We start from the raw sequence: 21,682 nt of genomic DNA, 5'->3' as shown, positions 1-21,682 counted from the left end.
CGGAGACGCGGACTCACATGCTCACTACTGTTCCATTCACACCGGGGACTTTGGCATCACCATATATCAATGGGAATCTCTGAGGTCAGACTTATCCTGTGCATACTATTGAGTTCTTATGTCGAGGTCAGACTTATCCTGTGCATAATATTGAGTTCTTATGTCTTTGCATCCTCTGCACCCCCTAGCTACGACTCTAGTCATACCTAGTCATACCTAGGTTTTGTTCACCAGAGGCAAAGTTTTAGTTTGGCACGCTACCTCTAGTACCCTTACCTACCATCGATTTGCCACTGTCCATGTTCTGTAGGGATTCATGCTCTCATGTAGGCATTAGGTAGAGTTCACACAGGCAATGCAGTTTGGTCCAAACATGTCTAGTTTTATTGCTTTCATAAATCATCAAAACCAAAAACATCTTCTTCTGGACACAATGGTGTAACAGTAAATTAACAGTTAATTCAGCAGGCACATGTGTCAGTGCAGGCTCATCGAAACAGATTACTGCCTTATCTCCGGAAGCAAAATTTATACACAGCAGAGGTACAGTCCTACCAGTCTCAGTATCCCCTTCATCCTGATCTCCAGCAGGTTCCAGCACCAAACAGACATGTTCAACTAAACAGGCTGCAGCTTCCACACGTTATACTGCAGCTCCAACACACAGACTGCTCAGCTTTCCTAGCTGACCCATGCAGTCTTCATTCATAGAGAGATTCTGGCTTGTCTCTCAGCTACAGCTCACATTCTGGTTGGTCACTGACCAGCAGCACACTCAAATCTGCTCAACATCCAGCAGACTGATGCAGAGTGAACCCATTTCCTGGTTCATAGTCAAAGTTAGGCAGGTGCATATAATTCAGACCTGTAGAGCTAGGATTTAACCCTGTTTACTACAGCGATTACTGGGCTTTGCCATTACATTCTTTCTTTAATTTTATCTGTTAAAAATGGAGGACAGACAAAACTTTAGAAAGGGATACCCAGTCTGCATTTCTGGTAGGGAAACGACCCTGAGAAATAACTCTGATAATTTGTGCTGCATGCACAAAGTGATGTTTTCTAGTGCCAAGTGTCAGTGGTGCCATGACATATTTGGTGCCAACAGTGCTAATCCTATGTGAGCGATATCCCTGGCAGCAAAACAGTTTACAGGTTGCTTTAGGGTATGTTCACATATGTCGGACTTTGGCATCAAGGTCAGGAGGGTCATATGAGGTTGGGGACTGTGGATCTAATAGATATTGGATTTGCAAGAGTGTCGACCACAAATGTCCCACCAAGCTTTCTCTAGAAGTGTCTGAATAGTTCTCCCATCGTCTGCATGAATTGCAAAAATCCAGATGTGCAGTGAATAAAGGTCGAGCCCAGATAGAGCAATGGTGCAGTGCATTAAATAGCAGGATGAAAAAAACCTAATACTTAGGATTTGAATACCCCTTTTATTTATATATGATTAATACGTGAGTATCTTCTGCTTCTATGTGTCTCCTGGATTTACAATGCCATCACGTCGATGTGCTAGAAATTCACCCCACAGCGGCTTCTCCTTTATGAATAGATTATCAGCGCAGAGCATGCCGAGCACAATATTCCACTTCTCTCTCCAGCCTCATTCAGAAAAATGAGATTCTAATGAGGGAAACTTATCATTGGCTAATCAATAACACTTTCCTTCCAAAATAGAGGGCATTATTAGGTCAGCCCTGATCTCCCACAAATGTGCCGCAAAGAGCGATGTGGATTAATTCCAGTCATTTCCCTCAAGACCTCACGCTGCTACATTGAATCAGACGCCGAGAATGTTACAAGCCGCTTCCTTTATGATGTAATGATTAGAATTCTGTGGGGGTCATAAATTTCTGACAATGACAATGAGGTCCCGGGAGCCTTCAGCCCTTGGTTCTGGAGAGTCCATGGGTCCCCAAATCTACTAACGATATGCAGGTATAGAGGAGCGATGATGGAGTATTATAGTAATAAAATTTGGTGCCAATAGAATTGGGGCGCCGAGTAGCGTTGAGCAAAATTATTTGCAGGTCTTCTATCATTAGTCCGGCACCTCTTTTGGTTAGCAGGATATCATATGTGGATCACGCTGAAAGTTACATCTTGGTGCCGGGACTATTAATTAGGAGAGGTGCTAAGATATCCGCAGGTAGGAGAAGGATTGCAGGTCTCCCTATCTGCTGACGTGACCACTCACCAGGGTCCTGGTAATGTTTTTTTTCAACTCTAGCACCAAGAAAAAAAAATTTAGGGTACATTCCCGTGGGGCCCAGTTTTGGCAATGCCAATACTTCCTGTGGATGGCTGAAGTAAGGAGGTTAACGCTATACCCCCAAAGAACTCCAGACCTTCCCACTTCGACTGTCCCCAACTAAACCAGAAGAATAAACTAGCAAAACTATGCATAGATCCCGTTCTTTATTCATGGCCATGTTCTTAGGGAAAATTGTGAGTGTGTCCCCTCCATGGATGAGAAGCCTCCACACATGAGTGGTCTCAGGAGGCTTTACTGTAGGCAGATACAGGACTCCCCTCCGGACAATTATTCTCACAAACGGTCTGAAAGGGGCTTCATCAGAGTAAATAATGGTACCCACATCCTTGTACTTCCTCAGCAATATTGGTCTGTCCTTCATGTTTTTCTTGGAGAGAAGTGGCTTCTTTGCTGCCTTTCTGGAAAGGTCCAAAAGCCTTCTTTTCACTGTTCATGAGATACCTGCCTGCTGGGTTCATGTGAGGGGGGCTTTTCATCCATGGAGGGGGTTCATTCATAATTTAATCTAACAACATAGCCAGAAATATAGAATGGGATCCAAACGTCCTCCGACAGCAACTTTTCCCATCATTCGGGAGCAATGTGGTGATGAATAAAGGTTTTTCCAGCATGATGGAAACCATGTCACAAAGCAAAAATGGCAACTAAGTGGCTCGGTGAGCAAGCAAAACATTGACATTTTTGCTCCATGGCCAGAAAACAGACTGAGAGGGATCAAGGCATTACAAGTCAAGGACCCCTAACAAAATACTATAGCAAGTGGCGTCGCTTGAAGCTCATTGGGCCCTAATGTAAAAGCTCCAACAGGTCCCCAATTTTTAGAAATTTTTAATAGCACTGGTCTTTGTATATAGGCCAAGTGGACTTTTTTGAGCCCTGTAAGCTACAGGACACTGGTGCGATTGCAAACCCTGCATCTATCGTAGTTTTAGTCCTGACTATAGCCGTGATACTGTTGGTTTAGGTAAAGAAATTGGAAGCATCTATTGCATTACATGAGTGTGGGGCTGTGGCCCCTTCCGTACAAGGGCCCGAGGCAATGTATCTCTGAAACCCACTCCATCTTACAAGCTTTAATTTCTACCAGTTGTTCAGAAAAAAAGCTATTTGCAGAGAGTTATATTGACATAGTTTCCCTATAAGCCCCTCCCTCTTTAGGTTACACCCCCGAGGAGCTCAGTCTTACATTCTAAACATTCTAAATGGTGGCTATCAACTATTCTCTGTATTTTTGGGACCAGCAGGTGCTCAGTGTATCCAATTAATTAGGGGAGAATGCATTGTGGTCCCTTAAAAGGAATCCTGAGCCAGACACTGTAGTAATACATTTCATAATAATTCAAAACTAAAATGTCTCTTGCTTCTATGTAAAGTAAGATATTTGCATTTATCGGAAAAAAAATATAAATAAATAAAAAATAAATACAAAAGAGAATTGTCAAAAAAAATAAATAGCAATTTTAGCAGAATTAATTATTTGCTTTTACAAATGTACATCCACTTAAATATTTATAGACACTTAAATCTGCATCGCCACAGAAGTTATCTCCAATCTGAGAGGCGACAATATTTTGCCTCCAAGGCAAATAAATTATGCAGAAAATTAGTTAAAAAAAATGCACATTGAAGATTGAACTGAAATGTGCCGTTTGGATGGGGAAATAAAATTGGAAAAATTATGAAAATGCATGCAAAAAAAAAAGAAAAATGAATAAGCCAATGAACTGAATCTATGGCATTTAGAATTATAAAAAAATAATATAAAAATTATGCATTAAAAAAAATAGACATGGTCCATTTTTGTTTTAAAAAAAAAAGGCTTACATAAAAAAATGGGGGAAAGTCCTAAAATATTCCAAAATCTGGATCCTTTAAATAAGGAAATGGCTTCTTAGAATTTTTCAACCACGGCTTTACATCTGCAAGTAAAATATTTTGCCTTTTATGTCCATTTGTTAATCCGGAATGTCTGATAATCTTCTGCCCGTCACTTCCAATCAGAGCGATGAGAGATTGTTGTAGGAAATGTAGGTTGTCTCTGGTTAATTTGCTATTTTTGTCAGGTTTTGGAATTTTTAATCAGATTCTTGACACCTTTTATAAAGCGCTGTCAGATACTAATAAGCAAATCGGAGCCGTTTGCTGCGATTCTGACAAACTGTTAATATAAGTAGATCTCAGCTTCCATTTATTAAATTACCATGCCCCGCAGCAGAAAGAGGCGCCTGACAGTAAAACGCCAGATCCTGGGCAAAAACGACATAGCAGAGCTGCATCTGTAAGGCAAATGTGGAAATAGTGTTAATGGGGCCGATTGTCGCCGATGTATCCAGTCTGCCAAATCTATAATCTGAGCATCTCAGTGCCACGACGCGCGCCAACGGCAACCATAACTATAAGGGAAAATGGAGATGTTTCTACATACAGTATGTTCAGAGCCACGCAAAAATTACCATCAATTTTGGCACGTTACCTGCCCTTGTGGCCTTTAGGCCACCATTCACTTGGGACCCCTCCAATAAGTGCCATAGCTCCAAGGGACCGCTCACTTTGGCTGATTCATTGCATCCATGAATTGCTTCATAGTCCTGGATTGGACCCCCCCCCCCCCCTTCTGACACCCTAAATACAAACCTCTAGATCGGACCCCATATATAAACACACAGTTTATATCTACAGACCCCTGAATAAATAGAGATAACTCCAGAGCCCCTAAACTAATAAGGATTCCAGGCGTAACCCCTAAATAGTCCAAACAATATAGTCCACCTCTTTTTACAGACCCTCTTCTATACGTACCCAAGACCAGACTCCTCTTTTTACAGACCCCTCTTTTATACATACCCAAGACCAGACCCTTCTTTATACAGACCCCTCTTCTATACATACCCAAGACCAGACCCCTTTTTTTCCAGGTCCTTCCTGTATTCACCCTCCTGCCACCCCAAATTAGACCCCACTTTTTAATAACCTGAGACAAGATCCCTTCATTTAAAGATTCCAAATGAGACTCGTCCATTATATAATATACCCCGAACCAGACCCTTTTTGTTACAGACCCCAAACCAGACCCCTCTTTTAAAAAAAAGACTAGACAAGAGCCCTATTTTTACAGACACCACACCAAACCCCTCTTTTATAAATGTGTCTGATCAGACCCCTTCAATTATGAACCCCAAAGCATCTAAAGCACAGATTTAGTTGACCATGGGCCCCTCGATGCCCAAATCACCCATATCATATTGTTCCATTCACACGACTTACTGCCATACAATGACATTTTTAACATTGTGTACCTCTACCACTTTTTGTCTACAGCTCCTATGCAGTCCTATGTGTCTCCATAGTTACAGACTACAAGAGTTACAGAGTTGCTTCTCTACAGAAGTTCTTACGTTTCGGCACATCAGGGGGCAGTTTGGTGAGTGTCAGTGTCCTATAACGATTAGGGGATGTCTCCAATTTCTTATTTTAGAAGGTGACACGTTCCTTTAATTCTTGCTACCTCATCAGACACATTTGCCCCCGCGTGCCAGCAGCTCATTCATTGCTGTCGAAACAGAACAATTACGCGGCACAGCAAATATTTTCTTTATATACATTTTTCAAAAATGGAGTCAGCGAACAATATGAGCGATATTGATTAGCATTAGGATGAAATTAACATTGAATTCATTTTCCGAAATGTCACAAATAAAATGTCAGATCACAAACAGCTTCAATTAAAAACAATCCAATACCCTGGCTGGAATAATAGGCATGTTTAGTAAGACATTACCTCCGGACCGTGGAGACGGCCTTCACCGCCCGGTGATAAGTGTTCACGTCTCCCGAGATGTCATTATCTGCCAGGTCCCTGCCCGTATGGAAAATATGTCAGAAATATGAATTATAGGCAAATGCCCTAATGATGGATACAAAGCAAGAGCTGATCTTCATAAAATAATAATATACCAAAACAGGCTGAACAGCCACACACAGGGCCCCTACAGCATCGCACTGGAGAAACAGGCATAGAGGTGTAGTTATAGGGGTCAGATGTGCCCGAGAGCTACTGTACCCGGACCTGATGTGTACCCTGAGAAAATTGACTCAGACCTGGAGCTACTATGTACCCAGAGAAAACTGACCCAGACCTGGAGCTACTATGTACACAGAGCAACAATACCTGGACCTGGTGCTACTGTGTACCCAAAGCAACAATACCCGGACCTCGAGCTACTGTGTACCCAGAGCAACAATACCCAAACCTGGAGCTACTGTGTACCCAAAGCAACAATACCCAGACCTGGAGCTACTATGTACCCAGAGCAACAATACCCAGACCTGTAGCAACTGTGTACCCAGAGCAACAATACCCAGTCCTGGAGCTACCGTGTACCCAAAGCAACAATACCCAGACCTGGAGCAACTGTGTACCCAGAGCAACAATACCCAGATCTGGAACTGATATGTACCCAGAGCAACAATACCCAGTCCTGGAGCTGCTGTGTACCCAGAGCAACAATACCTGGTCCTGGAGCTATTATGTATCTAAAGCAACAATACCTGAACCTGGAGATACTGAGTACCCAGAGCAACAATATTCAGACCTGGAGTTACTGTGTACCCAGAGCAAGAATACCCAAACCTGGAGCTACTGTGTACCCAAAGCAACAATACACGGACCTGCAGCTACTGTGTACCCAAAGCAATAATACCCGGACCTTGAGCTATTGTATACCCAGAGCAACAATACCCGGTCCTGGAGCTACTGTGTACTCAGAGCAATGGTTCACAGACCTGCAATTACTGTGTAGTCATACTAATGATACGATACCCCAAAGCAGTGATAGCCAGACATAGAGCTCCTGTGTACCCAGTGCAATGGTACCCAGTCCTGGAGCTATTGTGTACCCAAAGCAATGGTACCCAGTCCTGCAGCTATTATGTACCCATAGCAATGGTACCCAGTCCTGGAGCTATTGTGTACCCAAAGCAATGGTACCCAGTCCTGGAGCTATTATGTACCCAAAGCAATGGTACCCAGTCCTAGAGCTATTGTGTACCCAGAGAAATGCTACCCAGTCCTGGAGCTATTGTGTACCCAGAGCAATGCTACCCAGTCCTGGAGCTATTGTGTACCCATAGCAATAGTACTCAGTCCTGGACCATTGTGTATCCAGAGTAATAGTAAGCGTACCTGGAGTTATTGTGTTCCCAGCGCAATGATACTAGAGCTATTGTGTGCCCAGGGCAATGGTACCCAGACCCAAAACTATTTGTTAGCCACAGCAATAGTATCAAGACGTGGAGTTACTGTGTACCTAGAGAAGTCAGAGCCAGACCTATTTGGGTACCCAGTGGAGTCAGACCTGTACACCAAGCTCTTTGTTTATCTCTCTGTGCTATCATTATGGTCCGTCAGCTGTAAAGTTGACGACTTGTACATTGGTAGGTGGTGTATCTGTTAAAGAATTTGCATTCGGACACAGAAGTTTTAGAAAGACATTCAACTGCTCGTCATCTGTGAATCTTCCTGTAAATTCACTCTCGTTGGGGAATGTTCCTGCACGTTCTGTAGCAGTCCAATCAATGCCAACGGTATCAGACTGTATGGTGGATGTACAGCACTGGCCCATAGACTCCTATAGGTGGCTTATTATGGCTCTGTACTACATGAATGAAGACTATATGAGGCCCCGTGCATGAGCCCTCAGGATAGGTTCTTCGCTCTTAGGCAATTAGTATGGATGAGTCACTCCTCGCCCCCTCAGATTGGCACCTCATATGGCCATTTAGTGATACAATTGTGCTGATTAGTTGCATCTTTTCGATATCGAGGCTCAAAAAAGCATCAGGTGCTTATATTCTGTACCTGTAAAGAGAAAACAAAGGAACAATGAATCCCACTATTTGTAAACTGTAATCACATCAAATCCCTGTATTCACCAGTGATGGCAATCATGTTGCTGATCAAAAAGGATTTTGTGCAGAGCCAATTATTAGTACAGCTCAGTTCACTCAGCTGGAGGTTTAGGTAACAGGTAAGAGCACAGTTATTTAAACTGTGCACATTGATGAATGCTTTTCGAGCAGCCACCTGGCATTGAGGCAGAAATACTACCTTCCAACCTCCAAAGAGTATGAGCCTCTGTCCTATGGTTGAACCATTGACTTTATGGTGATATTGTTTGTTTTTACCAATGCACTTTATTATATTAAACAACCAAATATCAATGTCACCATCACCATCAGAAGAAAGGAGCCGTCACGTTATGGAGCTTTTTAACCTTTGTGAAGTATGTTATTAGAGAGTCAGCCAGGTTCACCAAATCACAAATATTGACCTTATTCCAAAAAATAACTATTCCTCACCCCTTTGGTGCCGAGTAGGCAAATGACTGACTCCAAAAACCACCAAAATAAATGGTAATTTCCAAAGTTGCCAATTCTGGAGCTATTTATCATCATCGATGGATGACGATGGGGAACAAAAACCTCATGAGAACTTGTAGTATGTCATGGTCGAAGTTGTTCTCCTGCTCCATATCTTGGGTTTTATCATGGGAGTTTTCATCACTTGATGATGGTGAGTGTCTGAGCATTTCTCTTTGGACCAGTGATGATTGTATAGCTAAATTTCGGGTGATAGAATTAATATAGACCAGATAAAAAAGCCAAGAGAGGCACCAGTTATGGTTTGATCAGCCTAGGCATAGGTTTCAGCTACACCAGTGGTTTCTAACCTAAAGTTGACCTGCTGGTGCAGAATTACAACCGCAAGCATGCCATGATAGCTACAGGCTAGTATGTCATGCAGAAAGCTGTAGTTCAGCAATAACTGGAGCCCTAGTTGGGTTACCGAGTCCTTGGTGTAGAGTCATTTACTATTCCAGTACCTAATGGTCTGTAACTGTAGATCCTGGTGACCAATAGTTGGGTTACATAGTGGATGGTGTAAGGTTATTGGTGGTGCAGAAGTCTGGTGACTTAGTTTCTGGTGATAAAGTCCCCAGTGTGGGGTCAAATAGCTACTGATGTTGATATTCATTGATTTTGTCCTACATGCACACGTTGGAGAGCACAGAACCTGAAGCTCACGGCTGGAATCAATGGTTGTTCGCTTACTTGGGACTCACCGCTGACTTTGGGTTGGGTTGGGTTGACTACCCACAAGCCAACAGACCCGGTCATCTAGGCTAAAAAGGATAAGGTGCTCATGAAAAATGTATAAGAACAAACCGACTATGGCTGATCTAAGGGTACTGTCACACAGTACCATTTTGATCGCTACGACGGTACGATTCGTGACGTTCTAGCGATATCGTTACGATATCGCAGTGTCTGACACGCAGCAGCGATCAGGGATCCTGCTAAGAATCGTACATCGTAGCAGATCGTATGGAACTTTCTTTCGTCGCTTGATCACCCGCTGACATCGCTGGATCGTTGTGTGTGACAGCGATCCAGCGATGTGTTCGCTTGTAACCAGGGTAAACATCGGGTAACTAAGCGCAGGGCCGCGCTTAGTAACCCGATGTTTACCCTGGTTACCAGCGTAAACGTAAAAAAAACAAACAGTACATACTCACATTCCGGTGTCTGTCCTCCGGCGTCTCAGCTTCTCTGCACTGTGAGCGCCTGCCAGCCAGAAAGCGAGCACAGCGGTGAAGTCTGACGTCACCGCTGTGCTTTCCGGCTATGGCGCAGACACAGTGGAGAGAAGCAGAACGCCGGGGACAGACACCGGAATGTAAGTATGTACTGTTTGTTTTTTTTACGTTTACGCTGGTAACCACGGTAAACATCGGGTTACTAAGCGCGGCCCTGCGCTTAGTTACCCGATGTTTACCCTGGTTACCGGGGACTTCGGCATCGCTCCAGCGCCATGATTGCAACGTGTGACCGCAGTCTACGACGCTGGAGCGATAATCATACGATCGCTGCGACGTCACGGATCGTGCCGTCGTAGCGATTAAAATGGTACTGTGTGACAGTACCCTAATACATTTTCATCAAAGTCACCTACCAATGTCATGGCAGGACACAAGGTTTGATTTGTTTTGTTGAATGTATTGATTCCATTTGAGCATCTTCAAGTCGACGGCACTTGGAGGGCTGATAGCGGCAATCTGAATGTGTTAGCAATCAGAGAATTGATTTCAATCATCCAATCAACAACTTGGCTTTGTTAGCCAATCACAGCCTTATCTCTCATCACCTAATCAGGAACATGGAGGCGATGGGAAATATTATCATTTCTGAATCTGTTGTAATAAGCCCAATATCTGACCATTACATTGCGAATGTTGGGTATATCTGGATCTTGAAAAGCACAGATACTGTCCTGCAATATGTTATGTAAATGAGCTGACAGCTCTGTCCGTTCGGCTGATGTGTAGCCATTGGGGCTCTCACATGTTGTGCACTATCAGCAATAGAGGAGCCAAGATACCATGTAGTACAAAAAAAACTATTTTGGTACCAGTAGAAAAGCTGGTAAAACCTTGGTTATAAATTCCTACTCTTTAGTTGTGTTTTTCACTTACTGTATCTTACCACAGAAGACTATGGCTTTGGTGCCCAATTTCCTGTTGTCCAAAGATTTGGCACATCAGTTCCTGATGAGCCAATCCTGGTGTCTAATGGTCTAAGAAGCTAATAGTTTAGTGCCCCAGTCCTTGGTGTCTACTGGTTTAGTGCTCCAGTCCATGATTTCTAATGGTTTAGTACCCCAGTCCATGATGTCTAATGGTTTAGTGCCCCATTCCATGATGTCTAATGGCCTTGTAACCCAGTCCATAATGTCTAATGGTTTAATACCCCAGTCCATGATGTCTAATGGTTTAGTACCCCAGTCTATGATGCCTAATAGTTTGGTACCCCAGTCCATGATGTCTAATGGTTTAGTACCCCAGTCCATTATGTCTAATGGTTTATTGCTCCAGTCCATGATGTCTAATGGATTCGTACCCCAGTCCAAGATGTCTAATGGTTTAGTACCCCAGTCTATGATGTCTAATGGTTTAGTGCTCCAGTCCATGATGTCTAATGGCTTAGTACCCCAGTCCATGATGTCTAATGGTTTAGTGCCCCAATCCATGATGTCTAATGGTTTAGTGCCTCAGTCCATGATGTCTAGTGGCTTAGTACCCCAGTCCATGATGTCTAATGGCTTAGTGCCCCAGTCCATGATGTCTAATGGTTTAGTGCTCCAGTTCATGATGTCTAATGGCTTATTAGCTCAGTCAATGATTTCTAATGGCTTAGTACCCCAGTCCATGATGTCTAATGGCTTTAGTACCCCAGTCCATAATATCTAGTGGCTTAGTACTCCAGTCCATGATGTCTACTGGCTTAGTACCCCAGTCCATGAAGCCTAATGGTTTAGTACCCCAGTCCATGATTTCTAATGGCTTAGTACCCCAGTCCATGATTTCTAATGGCTTAGTACCCCAGTCCATGATGTCTAATGGCTTAGTACCCCAGTCCATGATGTCTAATGGCTTAGTACCCCAGTCCATGATGTCTAGTGGCTTAGTACTCCAGTCCATGATGTCTAGTGGCTTAGTACCCCAGTCCATGATGCCTAATGGTTTAGTACCCCAGTCCATGATGCCTAATGGTTTAGTGCCCCAGTACATGATGTCTAAGGGTATGTGCACACGCTGCGGATTTTGCTGCGGATCCGCAGCGTTTCCGCAGCTGCGGGTCCGCAGCGGTTTCCGCAGCTGCGGGTCCGCAGCGGTTTCCTATGAGTTTACAGTACAATGTAAACCTATGGGAAACGAAATCCGCTGTGCCCATGCTGTGGAAAAACCAGCGCGGAAACGCAGCGGTTTACATTCCACAGCATGTCAATTCTTTGTGCGGATTCCGCTGCGGGTTTACACCTGCTCCAATAGAAATCTGCAGGTGAAAACCCGCAGAGGAAACTGCAATAGAAACCGCGATAAATCCGCAGTAAAAAACGCAGCGGGTTTGCACTGCGGATTTATCAAATCCGCTGCGGAAAATTCCGCAATGGAATCCGCAGCGTGTGCACATGGCCTAATGGTTTATTGTCCCAGTCTCCACTCCAGTGTCCATTTGCCTTGTGCCTTAGTCCATGATGCCAATGGTGTGGTCCTTGTCTTTTGTGTGCAATGGTTTAGTTTGCAGTCCCGTTATGCAGCACATCATTGATGAGTAGTATTTGGATTACCCAGTGGCTGGGTTACGCTGGGTTTGTAGTACAATCATTGATTTCTAGTATTTTGGTTCCTGTTGATGAATTGTTAACAAAATCTCTGGCATTGCTTCGATTAGCTCTCAAGTCCTTGATGTTGACTTCAATAATCTAGTGTCCCAGTCTGTATTAACTGCATCAATACATTTGGCTCCCTCTGTACACATAATAGCCACCATTTCATGATGTAACCTCAATCTTTAGTGCAGACGCTGCATTCTGCACAGAGTCTAGTAAATTATTTGTGCTTATACAATGTGACATAGGTCGGTCTGCCTCTGTCACTTCTAGGACCACACTAGATACCTGAGGGCAAGGAGCTCATCAGGGACCCGCACACAGATGAATGAGAGAGCAGATTAAATGTGACTGCGGCTGTACTGGTGACTTCTGCTCACCGTCTCCTCCTAGAAGAACTAAATTACAACAAGGCACAGCATCAGCAGTGAGAACTCTTTTAGCCAAGCAAAAAAGTAACAATCAGGAAAGAAGAAAAGATTTTTAACAAATATCAAGAAAATGTTACTTCTGCGCTGCAGGTGCCTCAAAAATGGTGAAAATACAGTTTACGAGAGGGTCCTCATCTTCTTACCCAATGGTTGGACAGCTGCAAACAGGCTCTCTCCATCCGAAGGTCCCAGCAGGTCTTAGTGCAGAGTTCCCTGTTTGTGGTGCTGAAATGGCACTGGATTATTATTTCTATATAAAACCATATTACACCTAAAACTGCAGTGCAAAAAAATCAATTTTATGTAAGAAAATATAAAGGAAATAATACAACATATTTATCATCTAATGTTGTCAATATTTTTAATTCCAAAACGTTTCAGACTTTAAAAAATAGATGCAAAGTGCAAGTCATGTGCCCGTATACTCCACCAAATGTGGGAGTATTATTTAAGTGCCTTATTAAGTTCAGAACTTTCAAAAAAGTTTTTAATGGTTTAGTTTTAGGCTACATATGATGTTTTATTCACTTTTTATTGCTTTTTCTTGTAAAAGGGATGGTGACCAAACAAAAGTCAATTTTTATGTTTTCATTATTTTTTCTTTATGATGTTTTCCATATGGGTTAAACAATTTTTGATCTTCATAGATCAGACTCTTGTGGACACAGCAGTGCTAAATATGTTTATTTTTTATTTTTGCTATTTATTTTATATAGTGAAAAAGATTGAGTGGTTCAAACTTAAGTGTTTTTTTTTAAATTATTTTTATTTATACTTTTCCACATTTGTTCTTTAGTTCCTACAGAGCATTTGAACTTGTGATTAGAAATGAGAGAACCTGAAGTGTAAAGTTTGGGGTTCATACCGGACACCTAGTATCTGGTGCTGAACTTCAAACACGGACTTCTATTGGAAGACAGTTTTAGTGTTCGGAGTTCAGATGCAGAGAGAAAGAGAGAGACCTTTTAAAGAACCAAAGTTCGGGCCCCCATTGATTTCTATGAGGTTTGGGTTCAAGTACAGTTCTAGTATCAGAACCAAATTTTGGACTAAAGTTCGTAATCACTTTTGCCAGCATTAAATGTGTCTGGCAGCTTGATTTTTCCAATCTTAATGTCACTGGGCCTCCCTAACCTAAATAATTACAGTACAGCCAGAAATTTAAGAGCTGCATGTAAAGATTTTTTTGGGAGTTCCCCTTTAATATAAGACTAAATTGAAAGTTTATCTCACAGGCTACCTCATTCTGATCCAGCACCGAAATCCTGCAGTGCAATTTAGATTTGCATAAAAAGCTTGTTTCCTACGTATATTCCTGCAGCTGTGCCCCAATTATCTCTTTTATGGGTCTATTTTTGCGAGAAAATCTTAAATAGGTTGAAATATTTTTACAGTATTTTTATGGGTCTTCTCAATCGCTTAAGAATTTACAGCATAAATGTTTGCAAGAGCGAAGGCATAAAATGAGCCGTGCACATCCGGCTTCTAAAGTCTCAATGTCTTGCCACAAGCGGTTTTTCATTTACATAGTAATTTAAAGTTCAATAAAAAAAGACAAAAATCACCCCAAGTAAAGTTGTTGATCAACCCTCTGTTTAGTCTGAATAGACAATAATTATACGGGGTTCATAGTTGGAGAAAAACCTGGAGTTGCCATCACTGCATAACCTTCCAAAAATGTCTACAGGGGCAGTCAAAGGATTTTATGGCCCCTCAATCACACAGGTCATAAAAGTAAATAGATGTCTGACTTCGGTGACACCCTCCCTAAAATCCAGATGGTTGCTAAAATCCAGGCACCCAAAACCTATGAGATCAGAGCAAGTGTGCACTGTTCTTCTCCATAAGGAGTAGTTGGAGCCATAGTGGGGATCATCCAACATGTTGGCTCATTGATTGTAATATTATTATCTTGTAGGGTTATTATCCGAATGGGTTTTGAACGTTCTCCCAATTTTTGTTTCTGAAAAGGTATGCTCACCCTTAACTTTCAGAAAAGAGGTTGTCCACTACTAATTAAAAAGTCTGGAGGGGACAGAGTCTCACAGTGGATGTGCTTGGCCAAACAATTTTATGGGGGGAAATAAAAGGGTTTTACCAAGCTTGAAAAACATCCCCTATCTGATAGAAAAGGGAATAACTTCCTGACTGTTGGGTATCTGACCACTAGGGCTCCACCGATACGGAGACTAGAGCTCTGAAGAGACCCGTGTGAATGGTGCTGAGTAGGGTTGAGCGAAACGGATCGGTCAATTTCATAAGTCGCCGACTTTCGGCAAAGTCGGGTTTTGTGAAACCCGAGTCGATCCCAGTGTGGGATCGGCCATGCGGTCGGCGATCTTCGCGCCAAAGTCGCGTTTCGTATGACGCTTTAACCGCCATTTTTTCAGCCAATGAAGGAGTATGGGCAGCGTGATGACATAGGTCTCGTCTTGCTTTCTGCGGCGTCACAGGGGGTGGGTGTATAAACGCCATCTTACCGTTTTGGATGTAGCGATTTACACAGTCCGAGGAATGTAGCGATTTACACTGTCCGAGAGAGAGAGAGAGAGAGAGAGAGAGAGAGAGAGAGAAGAAAAAAGAAAAAAAAAAATATCCCAATTGACTTGCATTGGGTTTCGTGTTTCGGCCGGCCCCCCGACTTTTCACAATAATCGGCCGATTTCACACGATCCGACTTTTGAGAAAGTCGGGTTTCACGAAACCCGACTCGATCCTAAAAAAGTAAAAGTCGCTCAACCCTAGTGCTGAGGTCAAGCATGAGCACTTGCTCTCCATCCATTTCCAATGGGAGTGCCGGAGAGAACCGTGTGCTGTACTTGCCTCTTTTTAGCACTTCCACTAAGAATAAATGGCATTGAGGAGCACATGCTCGACCTTTGCTCTAGTCAGACAATGCCCTGCAGAGCCTTCTTCTCGGGATCGGTGAGGTTCCCAGTGGTTGGCTCCCAACAATCGGAACGTTATCCCTACTCTGTGGATAGGTAAACTTAGTACAACACTTAATGCTTCCTGAGTTCCAATAAACACTGTCACTCCAACTGTAAGGCTATGTGCACACGTTGCAGATTATTTGCGTTTTTTTAGCGTTTTTGCGCTATAAAAACGCTATAAAACCGCAAATAATCTGCATACATTAAGCATCCCATAATTTTTTATGAAATCCGCAATTTCTGTGCACATGATGTGCGTTTTTCCGCATGAAAAACCGCGCAAAAATTCCTGAACGTGTGTAGGGGGCCTAAAGGTCCCATACACATTAGATGGTAGTCGGCCAAGCGATGCTTCCACCCAGCAGCCATCTCAGCTGACTCTCATACACAGAAGCTCTGCTCAGCCAGTCGCTTCTATGTTTTCTATGATAAAGTGGCCAGCAAACCTATGGGATGTCGGCTGATCTCCATGAAAATTAATCATTCCCCAAAGAAGGAGGGCTTCCTGAAGCTCATTAGAACTTGGCATTTTTACCTGCCTCAAAAAAACTCTGTGCACAAAGCCTTATATGCAAATAGTCCCACACTTGAAACAAGGACTGGCATATGAAACGGCCATAGATATATGTTGTACATACTAATCAAAGGGGGGTTGCCAGTACTTACATATTGATGGCACTTCCTTTGGAGAAGTCATCCACAACAGATGGTTTGGGGTCTGACTCCTGTCACCCCCATGTTCAGCTGTACACAGGTTTCCCTACAGCTAGAAGTGACGCCGATCACAGCTCTATAGAGTGTGTAGGGTTCCTGTCATATAGAAACATGCATGCTCATGTATTCTTACTAAACAAATAACAATGCTTATTTTTGCACAGGGCATCATTCAGACTAAGGCCGGACCTGACTGGCAATCTCTATACTTCCACTCTTACAGTCAGTGATTGGCTATAGTGATCCCTTGCTCAAGTGGATACCCATAGACAAGCTCAGCACATTCTTTTCCTGACGTATGAACATGTGACAACTGCAGTCAATCACTGACTGCAGCACTGAAACAACCCCTCTTCATCCCTTGTGATTGGTGACAGAAGTATCATGTCCATCCCCAGAGCAGCTTTAGACTAGAGCAGCCAATCACTGACTGCAGCACTGAAACACCCCCTGCTTACCCCTTGTGATTGGTGATAGCAACATCATGTCCATCCCCATAGCAGCTTTAGACTACAGTAGCCAATCACTGACTGCAGCACTGACACACCCCCTCTTCATCCCATGTGATTGGTGACAGAAGTATCATGTCCATCCCCAGAGCAGCTTTAGACTAGAGTAGCCAATCACTGACTGCAGCACTGAAACACCCCCTGCTTACCCCTTGTGATTGGTGATAGCAACATCATGTCCATCCCCATAGCAGCTTTAGACTACAGTAGCCAATCACTGACTGCAGCACTGACACACCCCCTCTTCATCTCTTGTGATTGGTGACAGAAGTATTATGTCCATCCCCAGAGCAGCTTTAGGAGAGAAGCAGCAAGCAGTTTGGAAGGAATGAGAATGTTTTTGATAATATTCTATGTATATTTATTTATTTATTTATTTATTAAATCAGGAATGAACACCCCCTTTATGGAATCTCGAAAACATTTTTTTGCTAAAATTATATCTCAGAATATGTTAAGTAATATATGTAAAGAAGGAAATATCTGTATTTCCTATAAAGATACTGATTTTAGATTATGCCCCCATTGGGGTCAGAGGCTGATGTGACTGCTGACAATTTCTAGCAGCGCTGCGGAACGTGTTGGTGCTACATAAGAAATAGAAAATAATTACAATAGATTGGAAAATGGACAAATATTATCCCACTGGTCGTTATCGCAATTGATAATCTTGCTGAGTATTTTTCTGCCAAACATTAAGTGTCCTCATGTAATTCTATGACACCTAGGAGCCCCGCAGAGCAAGATTTTCATTATCCTCATTTCTCCGGTTCAGACAATTCTTCATATTCACTGGAAGGAATGATATTCATCAGAGGCCAAGAAACTGACTTTTACAACTTTTACAAGTTCGGGAACTAATGACTGTTCCAGACGCCCACGCAGCTCGAAAGATTAGGACAAAATAAAACAATTTCTAGAGCAAATTCCCATGGTCGGACTCCAGAGCGCTCTCCAATTTTGCTGTTCTTTGATTTGGCCTTTGTCCCGCCAACGTCATACCGTACCATAAGGACTCCATACAAATCATTTCAGCTTTTAATTATACGGATTAACGGCAAAGTGGTTTTGGCTAATCCTGCTTCTCTGATTGGGCGAGTGCTTGTCTTTTATCTTAAAAATGAGTTAATTCTGTAATCAAGCAAACTCTACAAAGGTCAAAAGTATCATTATATTAATGTACAAGGCACCGAATTCACCGTCCCCCTTCCTGTGGTTCTCCAGCTTTTGCAAAACTACAACTCTCATCATGCCTTGTTTAGTAAAAAAAAATCCCACATTCATGGTCCTCATCAGTGATTTGATACATCCATGGATTTCACTAGATACTATGTAATTCTTTTATGTCTCAGTTTCCACACCGATTACAACTGATCGCTTGGGGTCCGAGTAGCAGGACACTTTGTGACCAGCATAGATGATCAGTCTACAAAAACCATTGCTTAAGGGCTCTGCACACCTTTACATAGAATTTAATTAATTCTCATTTGCTTCCTGTATGCAAAGATAACCAACGTTCCAAATAGCCTTTATTGCATTTATTTCCCCATTTTGCTGCAGCAGTGTCTCTGTGTCTTTTATCGAGCTCAGTGCTTTTGCAAAACTGATAGAAGTAGGTCAGAACTCCAGCTCCTGGTTCCGATGTCTTGCTGCGATCCACCTTGCTTCTCCCAGTGTTACAGACAGCAGAAGAGAAAAAGGTCATATGCAGGTCTCCAGTGGAAGGGGGGAAAGTATCTAGGGTCTTATCCAGAGAAGTTATAAGAAGCTATAGACAAGGAGGAAAGAAAATGAAGAAGATATAAGTGTAGAATAGAATATTTTCAGATACGAGAAGGCAAGTGATGACAAAAGCACTCAGCTCACATCCAGCCTATTTTACTGGGAGACAACACAGAGATCACATCCAGCCTATATTACTGGGAGACACACAGAGCTCACATCCAGCCTATATTACTGGGAGATACACAGAGCTCACATCCAGCCTATTTTACTGGGAGACAACACAGAGATCACATCCAGCCTATATTACTGGGAGACACACAGAGCTCACATCCAGCCTATTTTACTGGGAGACAACACAGAGATCACATCCAGCCTATATTAATGGGAGATACATAGGGCTCACATCCAGCCTATATTACTGGGGGAGACACACAGAGCTCACATCCAGCCTATATTACTGGGAGACACACAGCTCACATCCAGCCTATATTTCTGGGAAAGAAACAAATCTCACATCCCGCCTACATTACTGGGAAAGTCACACAGACCTCACATCCAGTCTGTTCTACTGGGAGAGACACACAGCTCACATCCAGCCTATATTACTGGGAGGGACACACAGAGCTCACATCCAGCCTATATTACTGGGAGAGACACAGATCTCACATCCAGCCTATATCACTGGGAGAGACACACAGAGCTCACATCCAGCCTATATTACTGGGAGAGACACACAGAGATCACATCCAGCCTATATTACTGGGAGACACACAGAGCTCACATCCAGCTTATATTACTGGGAGAGACTCACAGACCTCTCATCCAGCCTATATTACTGGGAGACACACAGAGCTCACATCCAGCCTATATTACTGGGAGAGACACACAGACCTCACATCCAGCCCATATTACTGGGAGACACACAGATCTCACATCCAGCCTATATTACTGGCAAGACTCACAGAGCTCACATCCAGCCTATATTACTGGGAGACACACAGAGCTCACATCCAGCCTGTATTACTGAGAGAGACCCACATGTCTCACATCCAGCCTATATTACTGAGAGTGACTCTCCCACAAGGGAAAAATCTGAGCCTTGGACCAGGCTGACAAATTCTCAGGGGATTTGAGAATAACTTAGGCAAAAAAACTTCATACCAAAACGTAAGGAATAATATTATTTTCTATGTCAAAGAAGCTCAATCCACAGCTCTTAAATTAGACACAATTTTAAAAAATAATATGAGAAGACAATCTTCTTTGTGCCCCGTCCCATACACAGTTTGATCCATGGTTAATAGCTAAGTACTTACCTTTGCTTTACTATTAAAGTGATACATTTCCCTACAGTGCCACCAGAGGGGAAATAGAACATTACACATTTCCCTTTGAAGTAAAGGGTGGTCCATGTAAAGTGCAAGTCCTCCAGAGTCAGAGAAACTCTTAACTGCAGCTGCATTTCCCTCCTTCCCCCCTTTATTCCTTTACATACCTCCTTGTTATTACAGGACAGAAAATTACCAAAAAGTAATATTTTTGTATAATTCAATATGGCAGTCACATCGAAACTTCAAGAATTGTATGTGTTCTTAATTCTAAAACTCTTTTTTCAGTGAAGAAAGTTTGAGGTGAAAAAGAGTTATACAAACTGCAAAAAGAAACTCATTTCCTCCACCGTGACATTTACCTGGACGTTTATTTGTGAAGTTTGGAGGTAAAACCTTCAGATCTTCTTTACACCAGACTCTTCGTGAAATGTGAAGAATGACACCTGGAATAACCTTGAGAGACGCGCCTCAGAACGTCTATTAACTCAGCCAACAGCATCGTAACGCTCCTCTCCGAATGAACCTCCTCAATGCATGAGAAGAGAAAATGTGCTGCCAATAAATTGCTGATTTCCCCATGGAAATTAAAAAATAATATAGAAATGATGTACTGGAGCATATTTCTCCCGAATCTTGATAATTTATCTCATTCTCAGGTAAGAAAAATAAATAATCATTTAAAAAAAAACCCTTCAAATTGAAATCTGAAACGATCTAATTAGAGACAAGCGGGTTTTATGGGGTAATATGGAGCAAAGGCTCATCTAAAACTTAAAATTAATTTTTCCAAAACTTGTCAATATCAAAAAGTATCAAAAATAAACATACCTATCATTACAGGATAACATGCAATCTCTCCAGCTACCTCTGCTGGTACAAGAAACTTTGTAGAAAAAAAATCCAGCTCACCGCAGTAGAATCCAATGACCGTGCACGGAAAGAAGTTTGCAGTATCAAAGAAGGAAAGGTATCCAGCAGCAACAGATCCATTGGTGAAAAATTGTTTAAAAACAAAAATCTTTAATGTATAACATGGTTAAAATTATGGTATAAAACCATTGATTTAGAAAAAAAGGCAAGTAACCCGGCAAACTCATGACCTTACAAGCGTTGCAAACCAACTGGTTCTCATAGTTCAGAGTGCACTAAGTGTTCACCAGCCATTGGCTGGGACAATTTAGGATGCCTCGCACTTTCCCTTTAAGAAACCGGGACCGCGCGCGCCTTAAGGCTACTTTCACACTAGCGTTAACTGCATTACGTTTCAAAACGTCTTTTTTCAGAAAAAACGCATCCAGCAAAACTTTTTGCTGGATGCGTTTTTTCCCCATAGACTTGTATTGGCGACGTATGGCAACGGATTGGCATACGTCGTGTACGTTTTACGACGGATGCGTCGAAATTTGGCGACACGTCGTCTCAAAAAAACGTAGATTGTAACGTTTTTTGTCTCCGCCTAAAAAACGTGTCGCGACGCATCCTGCGGCATACGTCGTTGGCTGCAATGGAAGCCTATGAGCGACGGAT

The 21,682-nt window shown here is 42.6% G+C and overlaps 1 long non-coding RNA gene across 1 annotated transcript; it reads left to right on the top strand.

Moving 5' to 3' along the window:
- Nucleotides 1–1,882: 1,882 nt before the first annotated feature.
- On the top strand, nt 1,883–20,801 carry LOC143809765 (uncharacterized). The gene is made up of 3 exons (XR_013222441.1): nt 1,883–1,947; nt 5,603–5,705; nt 20,441–20,801. It is a non-coding gene; the product is annotated as an uncharacterized LOC143809765 (long non-coding RNA).
- Nucleotides 20,802–21,682: the final 881 nt, after the last annotated feature.

This window comes from Ranitomeya variabilis, chromosome 2 (assembly GCF_051348905.1).
Source record: "Ranitomeya variabilis isolate aRanVar5 chromosome 2, aRanVar5.hap1, whole genome shotgun sequence".
NCBI classification, from domain to species: Eukaryota; Metazoa; Chordata; class Amphibia; order Anura; family Dendrobatidae; genus Ranitomeya; species Ranitomeya variabilis.
The sequence above is the reverse complement of the archived record's forward strand: the minus strand, read 5'-3'. Positions and strand labels throughout refer to the sequence as shown.